At 43.0% G+C, this 27188-nt stretch overlaps 1 long non-coding RNA gene across 1 annotated transcript; it reads left to right on the plus strand.

Annotated features, from left to right (window-relative positions):
• Positions 1-25217, plus strand: LOC130357749 (uncharacterized). Its single transcript, XR_008889243.1, has 3 exons — positions 1-396; positions 959-1130; positions 25110-25217. It is a non-coding gene; the product is annotated as an uncharacterized LOC130357749 (long non-coding RNA).
• Positions 25218-27188: the final 1971 nt, after the last annotated feature.

The following is a 27188-nucleotide window of genomic DNA, read 5'->3' on the forward strand; positions in this document are numbered from 1 at the left end:
CCCGGGCAGGCCGGGGGACTGAGTCATAGTGCTGTACCCCGGATGGTGCCGCACAGCCCCGGCCCTGAGCTCCACAGACACACCAGGATCCCTCCTCCTCGCCCGGGCTCCCCTCTACGTGCCAGTCCGGGAGCCGTGCAGATGGCAGGGGGCAGGCACGGGGAGAGTTTGGCAGCAGGAAGAGCTTTGCTTTCTTCTCGTGTCTATGATGATGATTTCCGGCTGCAGATAGGACATGTATGACAGTCCCGGGCACTGCTCGCTGTCATCTCCGGGTGCCGCGCTGCCTCCTCGTTCACACACAACTAGACCAGGAAACAAGAATAGAGAAAAAACCCATTAACCACCCACCTCCCCTCCTCCCTCACTGCCTCTTCCCCTCTACAGCTCCTCCTGGTAACTGCCTGCAGCTCGGAACCATGTCTCTGCCCTGACAGCTCTACTACACTACAGCAGGGTGGACAGGAACTTGTCTTATATCAGTACATAGTGACCTTCAGGGGCCGAGTGACTCCCCGTAAGCCACAGAAACACAAAACATGCCTGGAGACTCGAGGAGCTTCTGATTATTTTCCATACATGAGTGTATAAAACCACAACACCAACTACAGGTCACACTTTGTTTAGGACCCCTTGTTTACACATAATACAGCTGTAATAGATACATAGAAATCACCAACAATGATGTCAATTTCCTTCCAATTTTTAATAAGCAGGTGGTATATACTTGTAACCTTGTTCCCACTAAGCCTCTTATTACACGCCTGTTTTTTTTTTTTTTTTTTTTTTGGGGGGGGGGGGGGGGGGGGATTAAGTGCAAAACCAGATATGGATCTCAAGCGTACCTTTCAGATCCCCAAAAAAACTGATATTTGTTACTTGGTACCTCATCCTGATTATGTACCTGTAATTTTTATGTATATTAACAGTGCTCACTGTTTTTTCCATCTTTTAAAAGGGAGGGGGCATGTCCTTCTCTTGACTCCTCCACCTCCCTCACTCTACTGACTCACTGGTCTTGGTAGCCTGGCAGCTCTGCTCTGTAACCCTTTCCTCTCTGGTTTTATGCTGTACACACACACACAATGATTATTGAAGATTGCCTTGTCTCTACCATCAAAGACAATATTGTGAGTGTATAACTAACATCTTCTTATGTCATTCATGTGTATCATCCTTTGGCAGTCCTGTAATGCTGGGACTTGTGGTTTTGGAATAGTTGGAGTTACAGTGTTTAAATAACTTTTTTTTTTTTTTTTTTGAAGCACTGGTGCCTACAGCCTTTGCAAAACTACAACTTCCAGCATGCCCAGACATCCTTTGACTGTCCAAGCATGCTTGGAGTTGTAGTTTTGCAACAGCTGGATGCACATTTGGTAAAACTCTGTGTTACAGCAGTGTTGCTGCAAGCTGTGTTCCTCCTGGAGCCTTGTCAATCAGCCATCTCATGTCCATGACCCTTGGACACGCACATGCTGTTGTGGGACTTATCAGTGTCCCAGGTGGTATGGGGCCCCCTAGCGGTGGGATTTTCAAAGGCAGTTTTCTTTAATAGAATGTGAAACATTTTTAAAGAAGTATATTAGAAAAACTATTGTTTTTTCAAGATGTACAACATATTAAAAATGTTTATATCTGACAGTGCCATTTAAAAGAAATTGGATATCTAAAGGAAGAACTGGGTATGTTCACTCCTCTCTGAATTTCCTCTGTGAATCAGTGGCGTTCAGAATCATCCAGAATCAGCACTTATGACAGTTTTCTATGGACATGACTACTGTCCCATTGACAAAGGGACTTCTCCGAAGATGCTCTCTGCTGACACCTGATGCCCGTATCAGGAACTGTCCAGAGCAGGAGAAAATCGCCATAGCAAACCTCTGCTGCTCTGGACAGTTCCTGACACGGACAGGTGTCAGCAGAGAGCACTGTGGACAGAAGACAAAAGTTCCTCTGTAATAAGTACTGAAAGGACTGAGGGGAGATTTATCAAAACCTGTGCAGAGGAAAAGTTGCCCATAGCAACCAATCAGATCGCTTCTTTCATTTTGCAGAGGCAATGTTAAAAATGAAAGAAGCGATCTGATTGTTTGCTATGGGCAACTGAGCAACTTTTCCTCTGCGTAGGTTTTGATAAATTTCCCCCTGAGATTTTTAAATAGAAGTAATTAACAAATCTGTTTAACTTTCTGGCACCAGTTCATTTAAAAAAAAAAGTTTTCCACTGGAGTACCACTTTAAGGATGACTAATGAACCCAAAAATGTGTAATGCTATCATGCCCCAAACCAAACAGGAACCCCCACTGTACTTGACAATGAGCTTAAAAGGGTATACTGAGTTTTGTCCTTATGCCTAGACAGGGTCTAAATAGGAAAATAACATACACTTACCTTCCTCACTGAGCAGAAGCGCTGTGTAACAGGAGCTCTATGACAATGGCGGTGACAGGGAAGCTAGGAAGGTTACCCTTTCTAATTTTTTATATTTAGCACCTGCTGTTTTGTCCCTCACATCAAGCTTTGACTGTCGACCACAACTACTTCTGTCATGAGATTTTTGTTAGTCTTTGCATACTGAGAGCAACCAAACAGCAGACTTTGACATACCCATCAACTCAGTACCTCAGATCACATACCTCGCCAGGCACACACAATCATTCCCCTTTGGAACCCTGTCAGGTCTGTCATACCACACCCCTAAGACACATAAACAGCACAAACTGTTTTTATAACAGCACAAGTAATAAAGTTTATCAACCATGATATAAACCATGTGACTGAGAAAAAAAAAAAGAGGACGTTGCCTGTGATGAAAGGTATTTCAGGAACTGTTGTGGGTGTTCTAGTTATTTTGTCTGACCACTGTAGATTAAATCACCAATGTCCTGTCAGCAGGGGAGGGACAGATGTTGATCAATAGTGACAATGATGGTTAAAATCTCTATGCTGCTTTTTTTGAGTGTCAATTTGGATAGTTATACAGTAGATAACTCCTTTAAATGGGTCATTAGAATTATTATCCCGGCTGCCATCCATGCTAGCACTCATGCCAACAACAAGTGGTCTCATGCCGACAACTGCTGAGGCCAGGGACTGGCTACAGGGTGTCCCGGGGAGGTCACCAGGATAGTAATGAAAGCACATCATACAGGGAAGTAAACCAGTGAGGACAGCAAGGATAAAAGAGGATATCCATCAAAAAGGAGCTGTGAGGCCCTTGAGCAGCTCGGCTCCGCTTCCTTGACATTTGGTTGAAGAATAAAAAGGAGAATTTATTGCATATACCCTACCAGCTTCCTAAAAATGTCTGTAGCATGTCTGAAGCAAATAAAACGGACTTCCCCAAGCCATATGGGCTGAAACATTTGTACATTAACCCCTTCGCACAGAAATCTGCCTTTATACGGCGGATGGCGCGATACCTTCGTGCATACCACCGTAAATAGGCGGCGTTCATTAACCTCTTCAGGACATAGGGCGTATGGATACGCCCTGCATCCCGAGTCCTTAAGGACCGAGGGCGTATCCATACGCCCGTGGGAATTCCGGCCCCCACCGCTAGCCGGTTGGGGACCGGAGCCGGATGCCTGCTGAAATCGTTCAGCAGGCATCCCGGCATATCGCCCAGGGGGGTCATTATGCCCCCCCATGTCGGCGATCGCCGCAGATCGCTGGACAATTCAGTCCAGCGATCTGCGGCGATTCCGGGTCAATCGGGTCTCCGGTGACCCGGTGACCCGGAATTACTGGCTGTTCGGGGCCGTCTCTGACGGCCCCGAACAGCCAGAGCCTGCAGGGGTGAGGTGGCACTGGTGCCACCTCACGATCGCCCTGATTCGTCGGCCGGATTACCGGCCGACCAATCAGGGCGCCTGCTGCGGGTGTCACTCCCGCACCCGCTCCGCCCCTCTTCCGGAGGGCGTGAGCGGGTGCGGGAAGACGACCCCCGGTGCTGGGGACCCCGATCCCCGGCGCCCCTGTTGGGATCGGGGCCCCAGGAGCAGCTGCGGCGGCGAGGGACAGTCCAGCGATGAAGCAACAGCAGGAGGTGAGTTACAGCCTCCTGCTGTTGCTTAGCAACAGCTCCCAGCATGCAAAAAGGGCATGCTGGGAGCTGTAGTTATGCAACAGCAGGAGGCAGACCACCACAACTCCCAGCATTCCCTTATGGGCATGCTGGGACTTATGGTTTTGCAACAGCTGGAGGCACATTATTTCTATGGAAAAGTGTACCTTCAGCTGTTGTCTAACTACAACTCCCAGCTTGCACAAACAGCTAAAGTGCATGCTGGGAGTTGTAGTGGTGCATCTGCTGGTTGAATAACTACAACTCCCAGCATGCCCGTTGGCTGTCGGTGACTGCTGAGAGTTGTAGTTTTGCAACAGCTGAAGGCACACTGGTTGTGAAACTCAAGAGTTTTTTTTTACCTAACTCAGTGTTTCACGACCGGTGTGCCTCCAGCTGTTGCAAACTACAACTCTCAGCAGTCACCTTACACCATGCACCGTACATGCTGGGAGTTGTAGTTTTGCAACAGCTGGAGGCACACTGGTTGTGAAACACTGAGTTAGGTCACAAACTCAGTGATACATAACCAGTGTACCTACAGTTGTTGCAAAACTACAACTCTCAGCAGTCACCGACAGCCAACGGGCATGCTGGGAGTTGTAGTTATGCAACAGCTGGATGTCCCCCCCCCAATGTGAACGTACAGGGTACACTCACATGGGCGGAGGATTACAGTAAGTATCTGGCTGCAAATTTGAGCTGCCGCAAACTTTCTGCTGCAGCTCAAATTGCCAGCGAGAAACTACTGTGAACCCCCTGCCCGTGCGACTGTACCCTAAAAACACTACACTACACTACCACAAAAAATAAAATAAAAAGTAAAAAACACTACATATACACATACCCCTACACAGCCCCCCTCCCCTCCCCAATAAAAATGAAAAACGTCTGGTACGCCACTGTTTCCAGAACGGAGCCTCCAGCTGTTGCAAAACAACTCCCAGTATTGTCGGACAGCCGTTGACTGTCCAGGCATGCTGGGAGTTTTGCAACAGCTGGAGGCACCCTGTTTGGGAATCACTGGCGTAGAATACCCCTATGTCCACCCCTATGCAATCCCTAATTTAGGCCTCAAATGCGCATGGCGCTCTCACTTTGGAGCCCTGTCGTATTTCAAGGCAACAGTTTACGGTCACATATGGGGTATCGCCGTACTCGGGAGAAATTGTGTTACAAATTTTGGGGGGTATTTTCTGCTTTTACCCTTTTTAAAAATGTAAAATTTTGGGGAAAACAAGCATTTTAGGTAAAAAAAAAAAAAAATTTTTACATATGCAAAAGTCGTGAAACACCTGTGGGGTATAAAGGTTCACTTAACCCCTTGTTACGTTCCCCGAGGGGTCTAGTTTCCAAAATGGTATGCCATGTGGGTTTTTTTTTGCTATCCTGGCACCATAGGGGCTTCCTAAATGCGGCATGCCCCCAGAGCAAAATTCGCTTTCAAAAAGCCAAATGTGACTCCTTCTCTTCTGAGACCTGTAGTGCGCCAGCAGAGCACTTTTCACCCCCATATGGGGTGTTTTCTGAATCGGGAGAAATTGGGCTTCAAATTTTTAGGGGTATTTTCTGCTATTACCCTTTTTAAAACTAAAAAATTTTTGGGAAAACAAGCATTTTAGGTAAAATTTTTTTTTTTTTTTTTACATTTGCAAAAGTCGTGAAACACCTGTGGGGTATTAAGGTTCACTTTATCCCATGTTACATTCCCCGAGGGGTCTAGTTTCCAAAATGGTATGCCATGTGGGGTTTTTTTGCTGTTCTGGCACCATAAGGGCTTCCTAAAGGTAACATGCCCCCCAAAAACCATTTCAGAAAAACGTACTCTCCAAAATCCCCTTGTCGCTCCTTCCCTTCTGAGCCCTCTACTGCGCCCGCCGAACATTTTACATAGACATATGAGGTATGTGCTTACTCGAGAGAAATTGGGCTACAAATACAAGTAAAAATTTTGTCCTTTTACCCCTTGTAAAAATTCTAAAATTGGGTCTACAAGAACATGTGAGTGTAAAAAATGAAGATTGTGAATTTTCTCCTTCACTTTGCTGCTATTCGTGTGAAACACCTAAAGGGTTAAAACACTTACTGAATGTCATTTTGAATACTTTGGGGGGTGTAGTTTTTATAATGGGGTCATTTATGGGGTATTTCTAATATGAAGACCCTTCAAATCCACTTCAAACCTGAACTGGTCCCTGAAAAATACTGAGTTTGAAAATTTTGTGAAAAATCGGAAAATTGCTGCTGACCGTTGAAGCCCTCTGGTGTCTTCCAAAAGTAAAAACACGTCAATTTTATGATGCAAACATAAAGTAGACATATTGTATATGTGAACCAAAAAAAAATGTATTCGTAATATCCATTTTCCTTACAAGCAGAAAGCTTCAAAGTTAGAAAAATGCTAAATTTTCAAATTTTTCATCAAATTTACGGATTTTTCACCAAGAAAGGATGCAAGTATCGACAAAAATTTACCACTATGTTAAAGTAGAATATGTCACGAAAAAACAATCTCGGAATCAGGATGATAACTAAAAGCATTCCAGAGTTATTAATGATTAAAGTGACAGTGGTCAGATGTGCAAAAAACGCTCCGGTCCTTAAGGCCAAAATGGGCTCCGTCCTGAAGGGGTTAAATGCGCACTCCCGCGGAACTGATCTAGTTAATTAGCTTAAGTCCCGCCCGACACCCCGGGACCCCATTTGAGTAACCCGATCAGCAATCGGGTGTGCAGGGGGCGGCGGGGGCGTGGTGGGAAATCTGGCGGAGGCATCCACGATGACGGGGGTAAGTGCCCCCTACAACTCCAAGCATGTACAGACAGTTTGAGGATGCTGGAGGTTGTAGTTTTGCAACATCTGGAGGACCACAGTTTGGAGACCACGATGTAGTGGTCTCCAAACTGCGGTCCTGCAGATGTTGCAAAACTACAACTCCCAGCATGCCCAGACAGCCAATGCCTGTCTGGGCATGTTGGGAGTTGTAGTTTTGCAACATTTGGAGGACCACAGATTGGAAACCACTGCACAGTGGTCTCCAAACTGTAGTCCTACAGATGTTTTAAAACTACAGTTCCCAGCATGCCCGGCTGCAAACATCTGGAGGACCACAGTTTGGAAATCACTGTGCAGCAGTCTCTAAACTGTGGCCCTCCAGATCTTGCAAAACTACCAGCATGCCCGGCAACAAGCACTGTCAGTACATGCTGGGAGTTGTAGTTTTGCAACAGCTGGAGGCACACTGGTGGGTAAACACTGAGTAAGTCTGTTACCTAATTCAGTGTTTTCCCACCAGTGTGCCTCCAGCTCCAAAACTACGACTCCCAGCATGCACAGTCTGTCAGTTCATGTTTAGAGTTGTAGTTTTGCAACAGTTGGAGGTTTGCGCCCGTAAACACACCCTACTGACCACAATGTGAATGTACAGGGTACATTCACATGGGCGGGGCTTTACAGTGAGTTTTCTAATGCAAGTTTGAGCTGTGGCAAATTTTCCACCGCAACTCAAACTCCCAGCGGGAAACTCACTGTAAACCCCCGCCCGTGTGAATGTACTCTAAAAACACTAACTACACTACACAAAATAAAAACACTACATATACACCCTTACACAATTACCCCACCCAATAAAAATGCATTTCCAAAATAGAGCCTCCAGCTGTTGCAAAACAACAACTCCTGAGATTGATTCTCTCATGAGCTAAAATTAGCATATGCAAAAATTTGCGTATGTGAAAATTAGCATATGCGAAAATTAGCATAAGCGACAATTCACATATGCCAAAATTCGTACACCAGTCTCACACAGTAGTATTAGAGCCTTCTTTACACAAGCTGGAAGCATAGAGGGATGATCACTGTGATGTGTACTGTGAAAAAACCCCAAAAAAAACGAATATTCGTAATTGCGAATATATAGTGCTATATTCGCGAATTCTCGAATATGCGATATTCGCGAATAAAATTCGCATTGTGAATATTCGCGAGCAACACTAATAAGGAGCAGGGCAGATCAGACAGGTGCTGATAACTCAATTATTAAGGGGACAGACAGGGAGATCTGTCACTAAGACTGGGATTGTCGAACAGTGGCCCTCATTTACTATTGCAAACCCGACATGTTTTGTCGGGTGTGTGCGCCAGATTCTGTTGCATTGCACCAGAAATTCTGTCTGCGACAGATTTTGGGCCAAAATTTGCACCAGAATTGAAAAAAACCCTGACTAACTCTCCATTTTGCTAAGAAAACTCGAAAAGGGGCGTGGCCACCAAGAAAAAAGCGTGGTCTGTGAAAAGGGACGTGTTCCCGACATTTTCACAAAAAAATTACATATTTACTAAGGTTTCCACATAAAATGTGGGGGATTTGAGCTGAGGAAAACCCGACAGATCAGAACATGTGTAAAAAAAGACAAAGTGTAGGGAAAGTGGAAAATGTAGGGAAACCTTAGTAAATACCGTGGAAAATAAATTGTAGGGAATTAAAACCCACAAAGAAACCAACACTGCACTCTTAGTAAATAAGGGCCAGTGTGTTGTCTTTCTGGCGCTTGAGTTTAACACCTTGTGGATGGGGTTGATAGATTACTGGGAGGGGCTGGGGAAGACCCAGTGGTCATGGTGCACATTGTCACCAATTACAAAGTAAGAGGTAGGTAGTGTGTCCTTAAAAACAATTTCAGGAGCTTAGACAGTAAGCTTAAGGCAAGAACCTTAAAATTAATATTTTCCGAAATACTACCAGTACCACAAACCACACCAGAGAGGCAGTGGAAGATTAGGGAGGTAAACAAGTGGCTCAAAAACTGGTGTGGGATGAAGGGTTTGGGTTTATGGAGAACTGGGATGACATCTCTGTTGGATACAGGCTCTACGTTAAAGACGGACGGACTGCACCTCAATGGGGAGGATGCGGCTGTGCTCAGGGAGAAGATGGCCAGAAGGGTAAAGGATTGTTTAAACTAGGGATTGAAGGGGGAGGGGGAGGGGGGTCTTCTGCAAAATCACAAAAGACAGTGTAGATAGAGTACTAAGACCTATTAATGTACCTTGGGGTGGAGAGGAAGGAGGTGTTAGAATAGTTAATAGGCATAAGCTTCATGGGAGGAAAAAAAAAACTCATACACCTCTAAATTGCATGCTGACTAATGCTAAAAGTCTGACCAATAAAAATAATGAATTGGATTAAATAATGTCTGAAGAAAATTATGACTTAGTGGAAATAACAGACACAGTTAACTTACAGGCTTATAGCTTATTCAGAAACTAAAAATCGGAAAGGAAGAGGGTTTTGTCTTTATATAAAGTCCACCCTAAAGGCCGCACTGCGTGAGAATATATGTGAGTGAAATAATAATGAGGAGTCATTATGGATAGAAAAAAAATAATAAAATACTGATCAGGGTTTGCTATAAGCCACCAAAAATAATTGTTACTCTGAGCGCTCCGGGTCCCTGCTCCTCCCCGAAGCGCTCACAGCGTTCTCTTATTCGCAGTGCCCCGGTCAGACCTGCCGACCGGGTGCGCTGCGATAATGCACCCAGCCGGGATGCGATTCGCGATGCGGGACGCGCCCGCTCGCGATGCGCATCCTGACTCGCTTACCAGACCCGTTCCCCGTCTGTGCTGACCCGGCGCGCGCGGCCCCGCCCCTTAGGGCGCGCGCGCCGGGTCCTTGCGATTTAAAGGGCCGGTGCGCCACTGATTGGCGCATGAGGTTTTAATCAGTACCGTCACCTGTGCACTTCCCTACTTATACCTCACTTCCCCTGCACTCCCTCGCCGGATCTTGTTGCCATTGTGCCAGTGAAAGCGTTTCCTTGTGTGTTCCTAGCCTGTGTTCCAGACCTCCTGCCGTTGCCCCTGACTATGATCCTTGCTGCCTGCCCTGACCTTCTGCTACGTCCGACCTTGCTCTTGTCTACTCCCTTGTACCGCGCTTATCTCAGCAGTCAGAGAGGTTGAGCCGTTGCCGGTGGATACGACCTGGTTGCTACCGCTGCTGCAAGACCATCCCGCTTTGCGGCGGGCTCTGGTGAATACCAGTAGCAACTTAGAACCGGTCCACCGACACGGTCCACGCCAATCCCTCTGTGGCACAGAGGATCCACCTCCAGCCAGCCGAATCGTGACAATAATCTTTAGCAGGAAAAAAGAAGTCCGGGGATGGTCAGCCCATCCATCTTGGAATAACTTGCACTTCGCAAGATGTGATAAATCTGTGTGTTTCTTTAATAACAGACACGTTTCGAGACAACTCACTGTCTCTTTCTCAATGTAAAATGGCCAAAGATATCGTTCATCTGTGAGGAGCCTCTGAACCACCGATCCCCAGGAGGCTGCACCGTCCTTTGATGCTTTGATAGGTGGTTGTGTCTGATACTCAAATACAAAAGGTGAGCAGAATCTCCCCTATCATTTTATTCATATACATGCAACATACATTTAAGGTGCAGAAATACTGTCCTATGAGAAGCTCTGCTTCTGTTTGTTTTATGTACAGTTAACCACCACAAATAATGGAAGAGGCAGAAGATCAGTTATTGAGGCAAATAAACAAGGCACCAAATCACAATAAGGTGGTTATTATAGGGGACTTTAACTACCCCAATAAAGGAAACAGGTTTCTGACTATAGCTAAAGATAAATATCTGTCCTAAGTGGTGCAGGACGCAAACAGAGGGGGCACGCAACTGGACTTAACCCCTTAAGGACGGTGGGCGTATGCATACGCCCCCGTTTTAAAGTCCTTAAGGACTGAGGGCGTATGGATACACCGTGGGAATTCCGGTCCACATCGCTCGCCGGGCGGGGACCGGACTGGGGTGACCCCCCCCCCCATGTCAGTGATCACCACAAATCGTCGGTCAATTCAGACCAACGATTTGCGGCTTTTCCGGGTCAATCGGGTCTCTGGTGACCCAGTGACCCAGAAAAAAAGGGTGAATGGAGCTGTCCGAGACAGCCCCATTCACCCTTACCCAGCAGGAGTGAGGTGGCACGGGTGCCGCCTCACGATCAGGTGATTGATCGGTCGTAACGACAGATCAATAACGACCCTGCTGGGCGGCGATCGGGATGGCGGAGATCAGCGAGATACCTTGCCCTGGTCCGGCGGGGGTCCCGTCGGGATCGGTGGCGGCGACAGGAGCAGCAGGATCGGTGGCAGCAGCGGTGACTGTCCCAGCGGAAGGATACAGCAGAAGGTGAGGCCTGTTCACTTCCTGCTGTTGCTTAGCAACAACTCACAGCATGCACAGCCAGCCAAAGGGCATGCTGGGAGTTGTAGTTTTGCAACAGCTGGAGGCACTTTTTTTCTATGAAAAAGTGTGCAGCCAGCTGTTGCATAACTACAACTCCCAGCATGCACAGACTACCAAAGGGCATGCTGGGAGTTGTAGCAGTGTGCCTCCAGCTGTTGCAAAACTACAACTCCCAGCATGCCCTTCGACTGTCAATGTATGCTGATTGTTGCAGTTTTGCAACAGCTGGAGACACATTGGTTGTGAAACTGAGTTTGTTACCTAACTCAGTGTTTTGCAACCAGTGCGCCTCCAGCTGTTGCAAAAATACAACTCCAAGCATGCACTGAGAGACTGTACATGCTGGGAGTTCTAGTTTTGCAACAGCTGGAGGCACACTGGTTGCAAAACACTGAGTTAAGTAACAAATTCTGTGTTTTGCAACCAATGTGCCTCCAGCTGTTGCATACCTACAACTCCCAGCTTGTATGGTCTGTCAGTGCATGCTGGGAGTTGTAGTTTTGCAACAGCTGGAGGTTTGCCCCCCCCCCCCCCCCATATGAATGTACAGGGTACTGCAAGTTTGAGATGCAGCTAATTTTCCGCCACAGCTCAAACTCCCAGCGAGAAACTCATTGTAAGCCTCCACCCGTGTGAATGTATCCAAAAAACACTACACTACATTAACACATAATAAAGGGTAAAATACTACATATATACATACCCCTACTATGTATTGTACGGCAGTGTTTCCAAAACGGAGCCTCCAGCCGTTGAAAAACAACAACTCCCTGTATTGCCGGACAGCCACTGACTGTCAAGGCCTGGAGTTTTGCAACAGCTGGAGACACCCTGTTTGGGAAACAGTGCCGTAGAGTATTTTTGTGGCAGATTCAAATCCCCAATTTAGTCCTTAAATGCGCATGGCACTCTCTCACTTCGGAGCCCTGTCATATTTCAAGGAAACAGTTTAGGGCCACATATAGGGTATCTCCATACTCGGGAGAAATTGCGTTACAAAATTTGGGGGTCTTTTTCTCCTTTTACCCCTTATGAAAAGGTAAAGTTGGGGTCTACACCAGCATGTTAGTGTAAAAAAAAAAATTTTTACACTAACATGCTGGTGTTGCCCCATACTTTTAATTTTCACAAGCGGTAAAAGGAAAAAAAAGACCCCCAATATTTGTAACACAATTTCTCCTGAGTACAGAACTACCGCATATGTGGGCGTTAAGTGCTCTGCGAGCGCACAACATGGCTCGGAAGTGAGAGCGTGCCATGTACATTTGAGGTCTAAATTGGTGATTTGCACAGGGATGACTGATTTTACAGCGGTTCTGACATAAATGCAAAACAATGAATACCCAGATGTGACCCCATTTTGGAAACTACACCCCTTACGGAATGTAACAAGGGGTATAGTGAGCCCTAACACCCCACAGGTGTTTGACAAATTTCCGTTAAAGTTGGATGTGAAAATGATGGTGTTACCCTACATTTTTCATTTTCACAAGGGAGAATAGGAAAAAAGCCCACAAAAATGTGTAGCCCCATTTCTTCTGAGTAAGAACATACCCCATATGTGGATGCAAAGTGCTCTGTGGGCGAACTATAATGCTCAGAAGAGAAGGAGTGCCATTGGGATACTGGAGAGAGAATGTGTCCGAAATTGAAGGCCATGTGTGTTTACAAAGCCCCCATAGTGCCAGAACAGTGGACCCCCCCCACATGTGACCCCATTTTGGAAACTAAACCCCTCACGTATTGTAATAAGGGCTACAGTGAGCATTTACCCCCCCCCCCCCAAAAGGTGTCTGACAGATTTTTGGGACAGTGGTCCGTGGAAATGAAAAATTAAATTTTTCATTTGTACAGCCCACTGTTCCAAAGATCTGTCAAAACGCCAGTCGGGTGTAAATGTTCACTGAACCCTTATTAAAATTCTTATTAAATTCTGTGAGGGGGTGTAGTTTGCAAAATAGGGTCACATGTGGGGGGGGGGGTCCACTGTTCTGGCACCATGGGGGGCTTTGTAAACGCACATGGCCCCTGACTTCCATTCCAAACAAATTATCTCGCCATACGCTCAATGGCGCTCCTTCTCTTCTGAGCATTGTAGTTCGCCTGCAGAACACTTTACATCCATATATGGGGTATTTCCATACTCAGAAGAAATGGGGTTACAAATTTTGGGAGGCTTTTTCTCAAATTACCCCTTGTGAAAATGAAAAATTTGGGGTAAAACCAGCATTTTAGTAAAAAAAAATCTCATTTTTCATTTTCACGTCCAACTTTAGCGGAAATTTTTCAAGCAATTGTGGGGTGTAAAGGCTCACTGTACCCCTTGTTACGTTCCTTGAGGGGTGTCGTTTCCAAAATAGTATGCCATGAGTTTTTTTTTTGCTGTTCTGGCACATAGGGGCTTCCTAAATGCGACATGCCCCCCAAAAACCATTTCAGCAAAATTTGCTTTCCAAAAGCCAAATGTGACTTCTTCTCTTCTGAGCGTTGTAGTGCACCCGCAGTGCACTTGATGTCCACACATGGGGTATTTCCATACTCAGAAGAGATGGGGTTACTAATTTTGGGGGGTATTTTCTCCTATAACCCCTTGTAAAAGTGTAAAAGTTGGGGGAAAACCAGCATTTTAGTGAAAAAAAATTAAAATTAATTTACACATCCAACTTTAACGAAAAGTCGTCAAACACCTGTGGGGTGTTAAGGCTCACTGGACCCCTTCTTACGTGCCTTGAGGGGTGTAGTTTCCAAAATGGTATGCCATGTGGGGTTTTCTGCTGTTCTGGCTTCATAGGGGCTTCCTAAATGTGACATGCCCCCCAAAAAACATTTCAGCAAAATTCACTCTCCAAAATTGTCGCTCCTTCCCTTCTGAGCCCTCTACTGCGCCCGCTGAACACTTGACATACACATATGAGGTATTTCCTTATTTGGTATTTCCTTATTTGGGTTACAAATTTTGGGGGACTTTTTCTCCTTTTACCTCTTGTAAAATTTCAAAAACGGGGTCGACAAGAACATGCGAGTGTAAAAAATTAAGATTTTCAATTTTCTCCTTTACCTTGCTGCTATTCCTGTGAAGCACCTAAAGGGTTAACACACTTTCTGAATGTCATTTTGAATACTTGAAGGGGTGAAGTTTTTATAATAGGGTCATTTATGGGGTATTTCTAATATGAAGACCCCTCAAATTCACTTTGAAACTGAACTGGTCCCTGAAAAATTCAGATTTTGAAATTTTTTTGAAAAATTGGAAAATTGCTGCTGAACTTTGAAGCCCTCTGATGTCTTCCAAAAGTAAAAACATGTCAACTTTATGATGCAAACATAAAGTAGACATATTGTATATGTGAATCAATATATCATTTATTTGGAATATTCATTTTCTTTACAAGAAGAGAGTTTCAAAGTTAGAAAAATTCAAAATTTTCTAAATTTTCATGAAATTTGGGGATTTTTCACAAAGAAAGAATGCAAGTAGCAACGAAAATTTACCACTGTGTTAAAGTAGAATATGTCACGAAAAAACAATCTCGGAATCAAAACAATCGGTAAAAGCATCCCAGAGTTATTAATGCTTAAAGTGACAGTGGTCGGAATTGCAAAAAAGGGCTCAGTCCTTAAGGTGAAAAAGGGCCATGCATTTCTGGGTGTCTTTTGACGTATGTTTGGGGTCATTCTCTTGCTCGAAGACCCAAGATCTCAGACACAAACCCAGCTTTGTGACACTGGGCTGTACAGTGCAACCCATTCCGTTTTCAATAAACAGTAGAATGATGTGCTTTACCAAGACATTTTCCCAGAAGGATTTTGGCTTACTCAAGTTCATTTTGGCAAAATGTAGTCTTGCTTTTTTATGTCTCTGTGTCAGCAGTGGGGTCCTCCTGGATCTCCTGCCATAGCGTTTCATTTCATTTAAATGTCAACGGATAGTTCGCGCTGACACTGATGCTCCCTGAGCCTGCAGGACAGCTTGAATATCTTTGGAACTTGTTTGGGGCTGCTTATCCACCATCCGGACTATCCTGCATTGACACCTTTTAGCTATTTTTCTCTTTCGTTCACACTCAGGAAGATTAGCTACAGTGCCATGGGTTGCAAACTTCTTGATAATATTGTGCACTGTGGACAAAGGCAAATCTAGATCTCTGGAGATGGACTTGTTACCTTGAGATTGTTGATATTTTTCCACAATTTTGGTTCCCAAGTCCTCAGATAGTTCTCTTTTCCTCTTTCTGTTGTCCATGCTTAGTGTGGCACACACAGACACACAATGCAAAGACTAAGGGAATTTCTCTCCTTTTTATCTGCTTTCAGGTGTCATTTTTATATTGCCCACACCTGTAACTTGCCCCAGGTGAGTTTAACCGCTTAACGACGCCGGACGTAAATATACGTCCTGGTGAGCTGATACGTAATGCACCAGGACGTACATTTATGTCCTAAACATAACCGCGAGCATCGGAGCGATGCTCGGGTCATGCACAGCAGGTCCCGGCTGCTGATAGCAGCCAGGGACCCACCGTTAATGGCCGACATCCGCGATCGCACGGATGTCTGCTATTAACCCCTCAGATGCCGTGATCAATACAGATCATGGAATCTGCAGCATTGTGGTCACTAAAATGGATGATTGGATCGTCTGCAGCGCTGCCGTGGTGATCCGATCATCCAGAACGGCAGTCGGAGGTCCCCTCACCTGCCTCCGCCGCCTTCCACGGGTCTTCTGCTCTGGTCTGCGATCGAGCAGACCAGAGCAGAAGATGACCGATAATACTGATCAGTGCTATGTCCTATGCATAGCATTGAACAGTATTAGCTCTATTAAAGTGGACTATTAAAGTGTAAAAATAAAAGTAAAAAAATTTGAAAAGACCCCTCCCCCAATAAAAACGTAAATTGTCCAATTTTCCCTATTTCACCCCCAAAAAGTGTAAAAAAAATATTTTATATACATATTTGGTATCGCCGAGTGTGTAAATATCCAAGCTTTTAAAATAAAGTGTTAAGGATACCGAACGGTGAACGGCGTGAACATAAAAAAAATGTCCAAAAAGCTGCTTTTTTATAACAAATTATCCCCCAAAAAATTTATAAAAAATGTATTAAAAGTTTTTTTGTTGCGCCATACATTGTATGGTAAAGTGAGTGATGGCATTACAATGAACAACTGGTCACGCAAAAAACAAGCCCTCGTACTTGTCTGTGGGTGAAAATATAAAAGAGTTATGATTTTTTGGAAGGCGAGGAGGAAAAAAACGAAAATGAAAAAAATAAATTAAGGTACATCAAATGCTTGAAACAATCATATTTTCCACAATTTTGAAAGGGTGTCCATAATTTTGTCCAGTCCATTTTTGGAGTTTGGGGTGGCATTATGTCCAATTTGCTTTTTTTCCTCCCTTTTTTGGTTCAGTTCCAATACACACAAAGGGAATAAACATATATATATATATATATCTTTGTCTATGTATATATATATATATATATATATATATATATTCAGAATTCAAGTGGTCCCTAAAAAAAATGTGATTTTGATCTTTCGTAGAAAATTTGAAAAAATGTATTTTATATTATAAGCCATCTAATGTCGTAAAAAAAAGTAAAAGAATGTTTAACAAAGGAGTCCAGCATAAAGTAGACATGTTGTGTATGTGAATTTTTAACTAAATTTATTTGGCATGACTATTTCTCTCACAAGTAGAGAGTTTCAAACATAGAGAAATTAAAATGTTTCCAATTTTTCACAATATTTTAATTTTTCACAAAAATCGCTTCATGAATCAACAAAAATTTACCACTTATCTCTGAACCACTTTGTCAGTTAAAAGCAGTTCAAAGTTATTACCACTTAAAGAGACACATGTCAGATTTGAAAAAAACAAACTGGGTCATAAAAGCCAAAACTAACTGGGTCATGAAGGGGTTAAAAAAAGGGACCAAAAGGTGAAATTGGGAATAATAGGCTTGTTAGTTAACCACTGTTGTATGTAAGTTGTTCGAGGGTTTTCTTAAAAGTTCTCTTTTAGAGTACCTCAATGTAAAAGAATGAATGACCCCATATCAGCATGGGTTTATGAGGGATCGGTCCTGTCAAACTAACCTGATCAGCTTTTATGAGGAGGTGAGCTCCAGACTGGACCATGGGGAATCGCTGGATGTCGTATATCTGGATTTTTCCAAAGAATTTGATACGGTGGCACATAAAATATTGGTACATAAAATAAGAATGCTTGGGCTGGGGGAGAATGTGTGCAAAGTGGATAAGTATCTGGCTCAGTGATAGGAAACAGAGGGTGGTTATTAATGGTACTTATTCTGATTGGGTGACTGTTACTAGTGGGGTACCACAGGGGTCAGTTTTGGGTCCTATTCTTTTTAATATATTTATTAATGACCTTGTATAGCGATTCTATAGTAAATTGTCAATATTTGCAGATGATACTAAACTGTGTAAAGTGGTTAACACAATAGAGGACAGTGCACTTGGAGGCTTGGGCTGAGAAGAGGCAGATGATGTTCAATTCTGATAAATGTAAGGTTATGTACATAGGGAGGAAAATCCAGACTGGGAATATGAGCGAAGTGGGAAAATACTGGGGACAACTGACAATATCCCCTAATTATCTTAAATTCCAGTGACGGGATCCCCGTGATCAAAAATCTTAACCTATTCTTTGGATAGGGGATAAGATGTCTAGGGACGGAGTACCCCTTTAATGTCCCCTGCTTCTTTTTGTGATGATGATGATGATCCTAGACTGTGACTTTTGTTTGAGCAGATGGAACCATTTGAAAAGCAGAGTCAAAACAGAGCAGCTTTTGGCATAACCATACTGTGAGAACAACAGTCAGTTAGAGTCTCAGTTACATTTGAACAGATTCTGTGATTATAAAAAATGATATGTATTTAGAGCTTGGGTTGTAGCCATTTACTAAATAAAACTTTTTATTAGATGTAATCTTAAATGTCATGCTGCATTAAAAATAGCAGCTAAACTGTAGTTTCCCAGGATGAAAAGAAACTATGTAAAACACTGTGTTTCTAAAATTACATTTAGATAAATAGTGATATCATGGGCATAATTATAGACATAGCAGCAATAGGCCCAGAGGAACATTGTACCTTTTTGTAAGGAAAAATAAGTACTTGGTAGCTTGCTGCTACATAGCACTACTATGCTGGTCTCCTTTGTCTATTGGGCTTACTGTAGGACATATCTATAAATGTTGTGCAGAAGGCTCAGGCAATATGGCTGTCCCCAAAATAAGGTGCAAAAAATGACATAATTAAAAGTCAGAAAATAGAAACAGATTAGAAACAACAAATAAACAGTATCTTGCTCTGATGATAAAAAAAAATCCGAGGACAAACATTAGGTAATGGGAAGCGGGCTGGGTAAGGGATATGGTCAAACAGATGCAGGTTAGTAACAGGCAGTTTTCTTCAAGTCAAGGAATCAGTAGAAAGGTGAAAAGACTGATACGTAGTCAGATGAAACAGGGTCAGGTAAACTGGGATAAACACAGGAAATCTACATAAGATACTCTAGAAATCACATCTTCCCTCCAGGTCAAGCCTTTGTGATTCCTGGCATATTTGTAAATCACTTTATTAAAGGGGTTCTGTCACCTTCAAACCCTTCCCCTAAAGTAAAGTAACCAGTAAGAGACTGTCCATCATGTAAATACCAGTGTATCTACTGCCCACAGTGGTACAGTGTAATCTCACCCTTCTTTAAGCTTGTCACCAGCAGCAGTTCAGTGCAGTGTAACCCTTTGCAGTGCAGAATAACCCTCTTCATCTGCTGTTTGTCTTCTTTCTGCTCACAGAGCACCTTTCAAATACAGTGTATTAGTAACCCCTTCACACACCACCTATTACTGTGCTATATAAATATTCAGCTCAGCACAATGCCAGCCTCTTCAGTCCAGTGCATCTTTTCCAGCACTATGTCATACTATTGCTTAGAGGAGTACGTGTCACGCTGTGCTGTGATTGGCCAGAAAAGTAATGGAAAGGAAGTCCCTGTGTATGTACTACTGGCAAACAGCTCAGCTCTGGTCCTACCCCCTGAAATTGAGAGATTGGGAAATAGCTGTGCACCAGGGGGCTCTCAGGGGCTCAAAAACAACAATGAGAACATGCAATTAAGCTAACTAAATCATCCAGGTGCTTTAAACATCTCAGTTTTACTGGAAAATATACTTTGTAGAAACACTACAACCCCCCCCCCAAAAAAAAAAAAAAAAAAAAATATATATATATATATATATATATATATATATATATATATATAAAATTGGGCATTCTCATGTTCTTCTTCAATTTCATCTTGCAATGTTTTTTCTCTTGTTTCTCATAATATTATGGTAAAGTCAAAGGTGTCATTACACACCAATTGGTCCTGCAAAAAACAAGCCCCATTTGGCTCCAAAGATTGAAGAATGGAAGATTATTGCTCTTAGAACCTAAAGAGGAAAAAATTAAACGATAAAAAATTGTCTGCATTTTGTTATGGAGAATCTCCTATATTTGAGTTTTTACTAAGGACTGTCAGGGAATTCTTGTCTGTTTTAAAACATGAGAAAACATTTACTTGACTGGCTATCCAGTCCAAAATATATATGTTCCATAAATAACTCTGATATCTTTATCGGGGTGATTAATTTGAGTTTCTTGTTTAAAAAAAAGCTAAAAATCCTCAAAATTCCATATATATGCAACTCAGTGTAATTCTATCTACTGCAAATGTTTTGTTCTTAGTGGACAAACTCTTCTCAGCAGCTTTTCAGGAGTCCAACTGTTCCAACCCCTGGTGATCAGCTGTTATTGTGGGAAGAAGCTGATAGCAGCTGCTCATTTCCAAAATGTAGTAGTACATGGTGCACACTTAAATGATTACGTGACTGAATAATATAGAGAGATATGGCTCTCTGCTCTAGTCTAAAGAGAGTCCCCAGGCAGACACTTCTATAATGTCCTCTACCTTGATGGGGCAACTCCTTAACCCCTTAAGGACTCAGCCCATTTTGGCCTTAAGGACTCAGACAATTTAATTTTTACGTTTTCATTTTTTCCTCCTCGCCTTCTAAAAATCATAACTCTTTTATATTTTCATCCACAGACTAGTATGAGGGCTTATTTTTTGCGCGACCAGTTGTCCTTTGTAATGACATCACTCATTATATCATAAAATGTATGGCGCAACCAAAAAACACTATTTTTGTGGGGAAATTAAAACGAAAAACGCAATTTTGCTAATTTTGGAAGGTTTTGTTTTCACGCCGTACAATTTCTGGTAAAAATGACGTGTGTTCTTTATTCTGAGGGTCAATACGATTAAAATGATACCCATTATTATATACTTTTATATTATTGTTGCGCTTAAAAAAAATCACAAACTTTTTAACCAAATTAGTACGTTTATAATCCCTTTATTTTGATGACCTATAACTTTTTTATTTTTCCGTATAAGCGGCGGTATGGAGGCTCATTTTATGCGCCATGATCTGTACTTTTTTTTGATACCACATTTGTATATAAAAAACTTTTAATACATTTTTTATAATTTTTTTTTTAATAAAATGTATTAAAAAAGTAGGAATTTTGGACTTTTTAAAATTTTTTTCGTTCACGCCGTTCACCGTACGGGATCATTAACATTTTATTTTAATAGTTCGGACATTTACGCACGCGGCGATACCAAATATGTCTATAAAAAATGTTTTTTACGCTTTTTGGGGGTAAAATAGGAAAAAACGGACGTTTTACTTTTTTATTGGGGGAGGGGATTTTTCACTTTTTTTTTACTTTTACTTTTACATTTTTTTACATTTTTTTTTACACTTGAATAGTCCCCATAGGGGACTATTCATAGCAATACCATGATTGCTAATACTGATCTGTTCTATGTATAGGACATAGAACAGATCAGTATTATCGGTCATCTCCTGCTCTGGTCTGCTCGATCACAGACCAGAGCAGGAGACGCCGGGAGCCGCACGGAGGAAGGTGAGGGGACCTCCGTGCGGCGTTATGAATGATCGGATCCCCGCAGCAGCGCTGCGGGCGATCCGATCGTTCATTTTAATCGCGAACTCCCGCAGATGCCGGGATCTGTATTGATCCCGGCACCTGAGGGGTTAATGGCGGACGCCCGCGAGATCGCGGGCGTCGGCCATTGCCGGCGGGTCCCTGGCTGCGATTAGCAGCCGGGATCAGCCGCGCATGACACGGGCATCGCTCCGATGCCCGCGGTTATGCTTAGGACGTAAATGTACGTCCTGGTGCGTTAAGTACCACCTCACCAGGACGTACATTTACGTCCTGCGTCCTTAAGGGGTTAAACAGATTATAGTTACTTCAGGGCTTTGTTTGTCATTAACTGTAAACTGTGCATTGTGCTGTCTGTGAGCTGATAAGTAGTATAACTGACCATTAATCATTGGCCAATAACTTCCTGCCCGTGATCTCACTCTGCACAATACATCAGCTATGTCTGATCATTACGGCTTTAAGGAAACATTAGAATTTGAATGGCGAGTAAAAATCATTATAGCAGATAAGATTACTAACATCATTATTAGATATCCATACCAGGAATATGTAATGTATAAGATATTGTCTGACTGCAAACTTACATTCATTTGTTTTAGCTTTTACTTACTTTGAAGGTGAAACAATTTGTGAAAAATGCCTTATAAGAGTGTTTATCTGGATGAATGGAACATCTTTTCAAATGAACATAAAGATGCTGAGATGTAGTGGTCTACAGTCTAAATTTTAGCATCAGGGTTCCTATCTTTAGGGGTTCTATTGCCCACATCAGGCAAAATAGCACATACTACTGTATTTCAGAATACATACTTGTGTGGTAGCCACGGAGGTACTAGGAGAAATACTTTAGCACTTTGTGACGCCAGGGCACCGTTATCCTATACACGGTCCAAGGTTGGAAACAGCTTCTCCTGGGCCAGACACGGGGAGTAAAGGAACACACCAACGCCACGTTACGGATGACTATCTTTACTGAGCAGGGTTCAGATGGTATTACATGGACAGTCTGGTGCAGAGTGAGAGGATGCAGTGTAACCCTTTGGGAGCCTTGTTGCCTTGCTGGGACTTGTGATGCTTTCACCAAATGAATTGATACTGACTTGTGAGAGTGCATGATTGATCCTGGTAGGTTCTGTCAAGGTCTTGTAGCTTCCTCCGCCAGGGCATGAACTTGCACCGTGCGAGCGATCCTTGAAGAATGACCGGATAAAGTAGATTTGATCTGGGGCTTCCCTCAGAGCACACATACACCTTACACCTTTACCACACTTGCTCTGCTCTCAGCTCTAGGCTGAACTGCACTCTGAACTGGGGCAACTCCTCCTCCACTACACTATAAGGGCTAGAATTTAGCAGTTCCCATTGGCAGGCAGGGTCACATGGGGTTTACACTGCTCTTTGCCTAAAGGTACAGTAACACATAAATAACATACATAGGCATAATAACAACAAAATAATTATAAGAATTCTTAGTAAAGTGCAAAACATAATTGATATAATCAGAAGTCCTCCAGTGGGCACAACACCGATGCTGCAATCCACCCGAAGCAGTCCGAAGCCACAGGATAGCCTTTTCTTTTTTTCAACAGCCAAATATGTTTGGGCCATTGTTTAAATGAGTTCTCTAGGAAAATGAACCTATCTACTATGAACAGGATAGTGGATAAGTGATTGCAGAGGATCTGACCATTGGAACCCCCATGATCTCCTGTACAGGGCTCGGCTACTTACGCATCCTTGGTGTGCTCCAGCCACCACCTTCCTGGACAAGCGCAGATGATTGCCCACTCAGGCAATCACAGGCCACAGCCGCTGGCCAGAACCCCTGTGATAAACACTTATCCTTTATCCTGTTTATAGGAGATATGTTTAGTTCCCTGAAGTACCCCTTTAAAGGGACTATTTCAGCTCGATTTGCTGCTAAGAGATGTAGACACCATTGGATTGATCCAAGGGATGAGTTCAAGATAAGATTATGGGCCTGAAAGAGCTTTTTGTATGTCTTAACTGTTAGTATGAAACCACAGGCCCCAGTTACTTGCATTTAAATTTCCAGTATTGCCACCATTGATAACTAAACCAATACAAATCCTTTTACAGAAGGACTACTGCTATGCCTACACAAGGGTAACAACAGTTTACTCTTATAAGGGCTCACCTATAGTAACAGCACGCACATTTTCTAAAGCCATATTTTATTAAATCCCCCAGTCAAACAACAGCTGCATTAGGCAAGAGCTGCAGTAACAGCCTGGGAATGATTCTCTAGGGTGAACATGTAAGCTTTATGACACAAACTAGAGTATATGGATAAATGTGTGTCGGAATGCACATCTGGTGAGGGCTTGTCTTTCCCCTTTCGCCCTGATCATGTGCAGTCAGCTTGATAAGTCTAAAAAGTCATTTTCCTCTTTCCTAAACTGTGACCACATAATTCCCACAACAGGATATTTCAGTTAGAATCCTTCATAGAAACCCTTCCTCTGTCTTCCCTGAGGATAGATCCCTAATTATACATTTACTAAACTGCGGAGAAAATACAGGAAGTCTTAGAATTATACAAGGAATTGTCTCATTTGTCATTCTTGACTCCTAGAGTTCCCAAAGACTCAAAAAGCGGTATAGCTAATATAGTTGCAGTGAATCTTATCAAAATCTTTCTATTACATAGGAGGTGCGCTTTATGTTTTCTTGAGGGGCAGTTTCTATTTAGGATATTTCAAACAGAAACTGTGGGCGTAAGTTATTATAAGATTAGCATTAATTTAGTGGAATTGCACAGTATGGTGTATATATATATATATATATATATATATATATATATATATATATGTATATATATTCTCACTAAAAGTGGCAAGGAAAATGGGAGAGGATTGGCCAGAAATAGTAAAAATTTTTAATTTTAAAGCCATAAAACAATGTCAAAAACTCCCAAGTCCATGAATGTTTATAGTAGTGTGCCTCAGTGGTTAACACTGTTGACTTGCAGCATTGGTTCAGTGCTAGGTTCAAACATCTGCAAGGAGTCTGTCTGTTCTCCCGTGTTTGCGAAGTTTTCCTCCCACACTCCAAAAACATGCTGATAGGATAATTAGAAATTTAGATTTAAGCCCCAATAATGGCAAATGTAAAAGCACAGCAGCATTTGTTAGTGCCATATAAAAAAGGAAATAGATATAATTTTCTGACTTTTAAACAACCCTAGATGCTCCTAAGTTTATAAAGAGACATGCACCTCAATAAATTGGCCCATTTTACTCTGAGGATTTCTATTCTTAAAGAACTCCCCTCGTATATGCAATCACTTAGTTTAAAAGTTTTTTTTTCTAAAGTTATCACAAAAGTAGAATACAAAATTTTAACAGCATCGGGACCAACCCTCGCAAGGGTGTCCCTTGCTAGTAAATATATGCATTCATTTAAATGAGGACTGCGGAAAAAAAATATTGACAACCATTTTATCTTCTTGTACTTTTTTTATTTTGAATAGTAAAGAATTTCTAAAGTTGACCCAGCACACATTTACTCAATATAGCTTTTTGCTGCCCTCTAGTGGTAAGAATAAAGAAGGTCAGAAACAGGAGCAGTACCACCTGCAAAAAGGAGCATAACAATATTTTTTCAGGCAAAATACATCTAGAACTTTCAGACATTTTTTCAGATGTTTTTTTTTTTTTTGCTTATGGGATGTTTTATGGGATGTTTTATTTTTTAAAGGCAAGGCGCACTATCTACGCTGGATCGTCCAAGTTTTCAGTACTACGTTCCATTGCAAAGGTTGGAGGTGTGATCCATGCATCTTGGATTTGAGCAATTACTGGTCAGGTGGGCTGGTTTTCTTCTCTCTCTACCTGTAATGTTATGTAAAGCGCAACTGTCATGGAAATTATACCCCCCAGACTAATAACATGATAGTATAGATGATGATACTTGTAATGCAGCTGTACTTTTGGCTGCTCTTTATCACACTTTATCAGCAGGAAAATAGTTTTATCGTGCAGTCAGCAACTGTTGGATAGGTGTGGCTGGGGATCGTAATGCCCCGCCTCCGCCACGCCTATCCCCTGTAAGTGAGGGCTGGACCACTGTGTGATTGACACACAGGTCCCCACCCCCCGATGTCCATGATGTGCGGGCCGGCGTGACTCCACTGAGCCTATACATATAATGTGCACTAGGTACAGTAAACACAGTCAGAGCTCAGGCAGGGGAGATAAGGAACAGTGCACTGGCTTCCTCTCTCCCCTGCTCTGGCTTTCGTGGAGATCTGCATCCTCAGCTCGGGGAGGGGAGAGGAAGGAGGGGGCGTGTACTTCTCCCCATAGAGATCTTCATCCTCAGCTCGGGGAGATAAGAGAGGGGGCGTGTACTTCTCCCCGTTGAGATCTACGTCCTCAGCTCGGGGAGAGGAGGGAGGGGGCGTGTACCTCCTCTCTCCCCTTGCTCTGCCCTCCCCCAGCTCTAGCTTCGGAAATCTTCTGAGAGCTGCGGGAGGAGCGGACGCGAGAATTCACGGGGGCGCAAAATTCCACCTCACACCTGGTCTCGGCAGTGAGCACGGCAGGTGGGCGATACTCCTGCTCCCTGAATAACACTACACTGCTAAACAGGGAGGAGGAGACCCCAGAGCAGCCTGCCGTGCGATACGCTGCTCATCTATGCGCGCTCCCAATAGGAGTGCAGCATAGATGAAGTGAGGGCGGAAGTCTTCACCCAGCAGGCGTCAGTGACGTCACGCCTGCTGGGGAAGTCGGCTTCCGGGAGAGCTAGGGGGAAGAGCAGAAGATGAGCCATTTATAAGGTAGCAAATATTTTTTTTAAAGCAGGGAGGGGGTTAGGGATAGTTTAGCAATATGTAGGGACAGGAAAAAAATACAGATGGTGGGAGCTACTGTTTAACAATATTAAGCACCAGGATGCTTATCTTTTTCCACAAATTAAAGAGTCACTTACCGCACTAGTCTCCTACGCCTACTTTTCTACAATGGACTTGATCAGTGGCTATTGACAAATACCTATGGCACCTGAAGACCAGGAGAAGACTGATTACTAGTCCCATAGGAGTCTTTGAATTCAAGAGCATGCCATTTGGGCTGTGTAACACACCAGCCACATTCTAACAATTAATGGAAAGATATCTAGATCACATGAACTTCTAGAGTGTCCTGCCGTACCTTGATGATGTCATAGTCTACTGCAAGATGTATCAAGAACATCTTTGTCACTTGTCTGACGTATTCAGTGTGCTAATCTAGCATAATGGAATGACAACAACTAGAGTTGCTTTAAGTTATCGCTTTTAGCTCATGTGTGGGCCGTCACAGAGAAGTTCAAGGATTACCTTGCAGCTACACTGCTCACTGGGTATACGGACAACAAGATGCACTTGAACAAAGATGGGCCTCTAGATTGGCTAACTACTGTATTCCCATTGAATAGAGATGTGGCAAGTCCAACATGAACGCTGAAGTAACAAGTAAAAAAAAAAAGTAACACTACAAGTAACACAACAACACTACCCATTGTTACACAGGTTACACACCTTTCTGCCTTATGATGGGAAGACATGGTCTACTGCCTAAAGAAAGAGAATTTGGACTTCAAATTCCTGATGACATCAACCCTTTGCCAAAACAAGACTGGGTTACAGAACATCAAAGAAGCATTTATAAAATAAATTGTCAATCAGAAAAATGGAGGAACAACTAGAAGATAACAATTGGCATGCTGCTGCCAAACCTCTTAACATTAGAGATTGTGTATTGTTAAACAAGTATCCCCATATGAACAAACAGT

Source organism: Hyla sarda, chromosome 2 (assembly GCF_029499605.1).
Source record: "Hyla sarda isolate aHylSar1 chromosome 2, aHylSar1.hap1, whole genome shotgun sequence".
NCBI classification, from domain to species: domain Eukaryota; kingdom Metazoa; phylum Chordata; class Amphibia; order Anura; family Hylidae; genus Hyla; species Hyla sarda.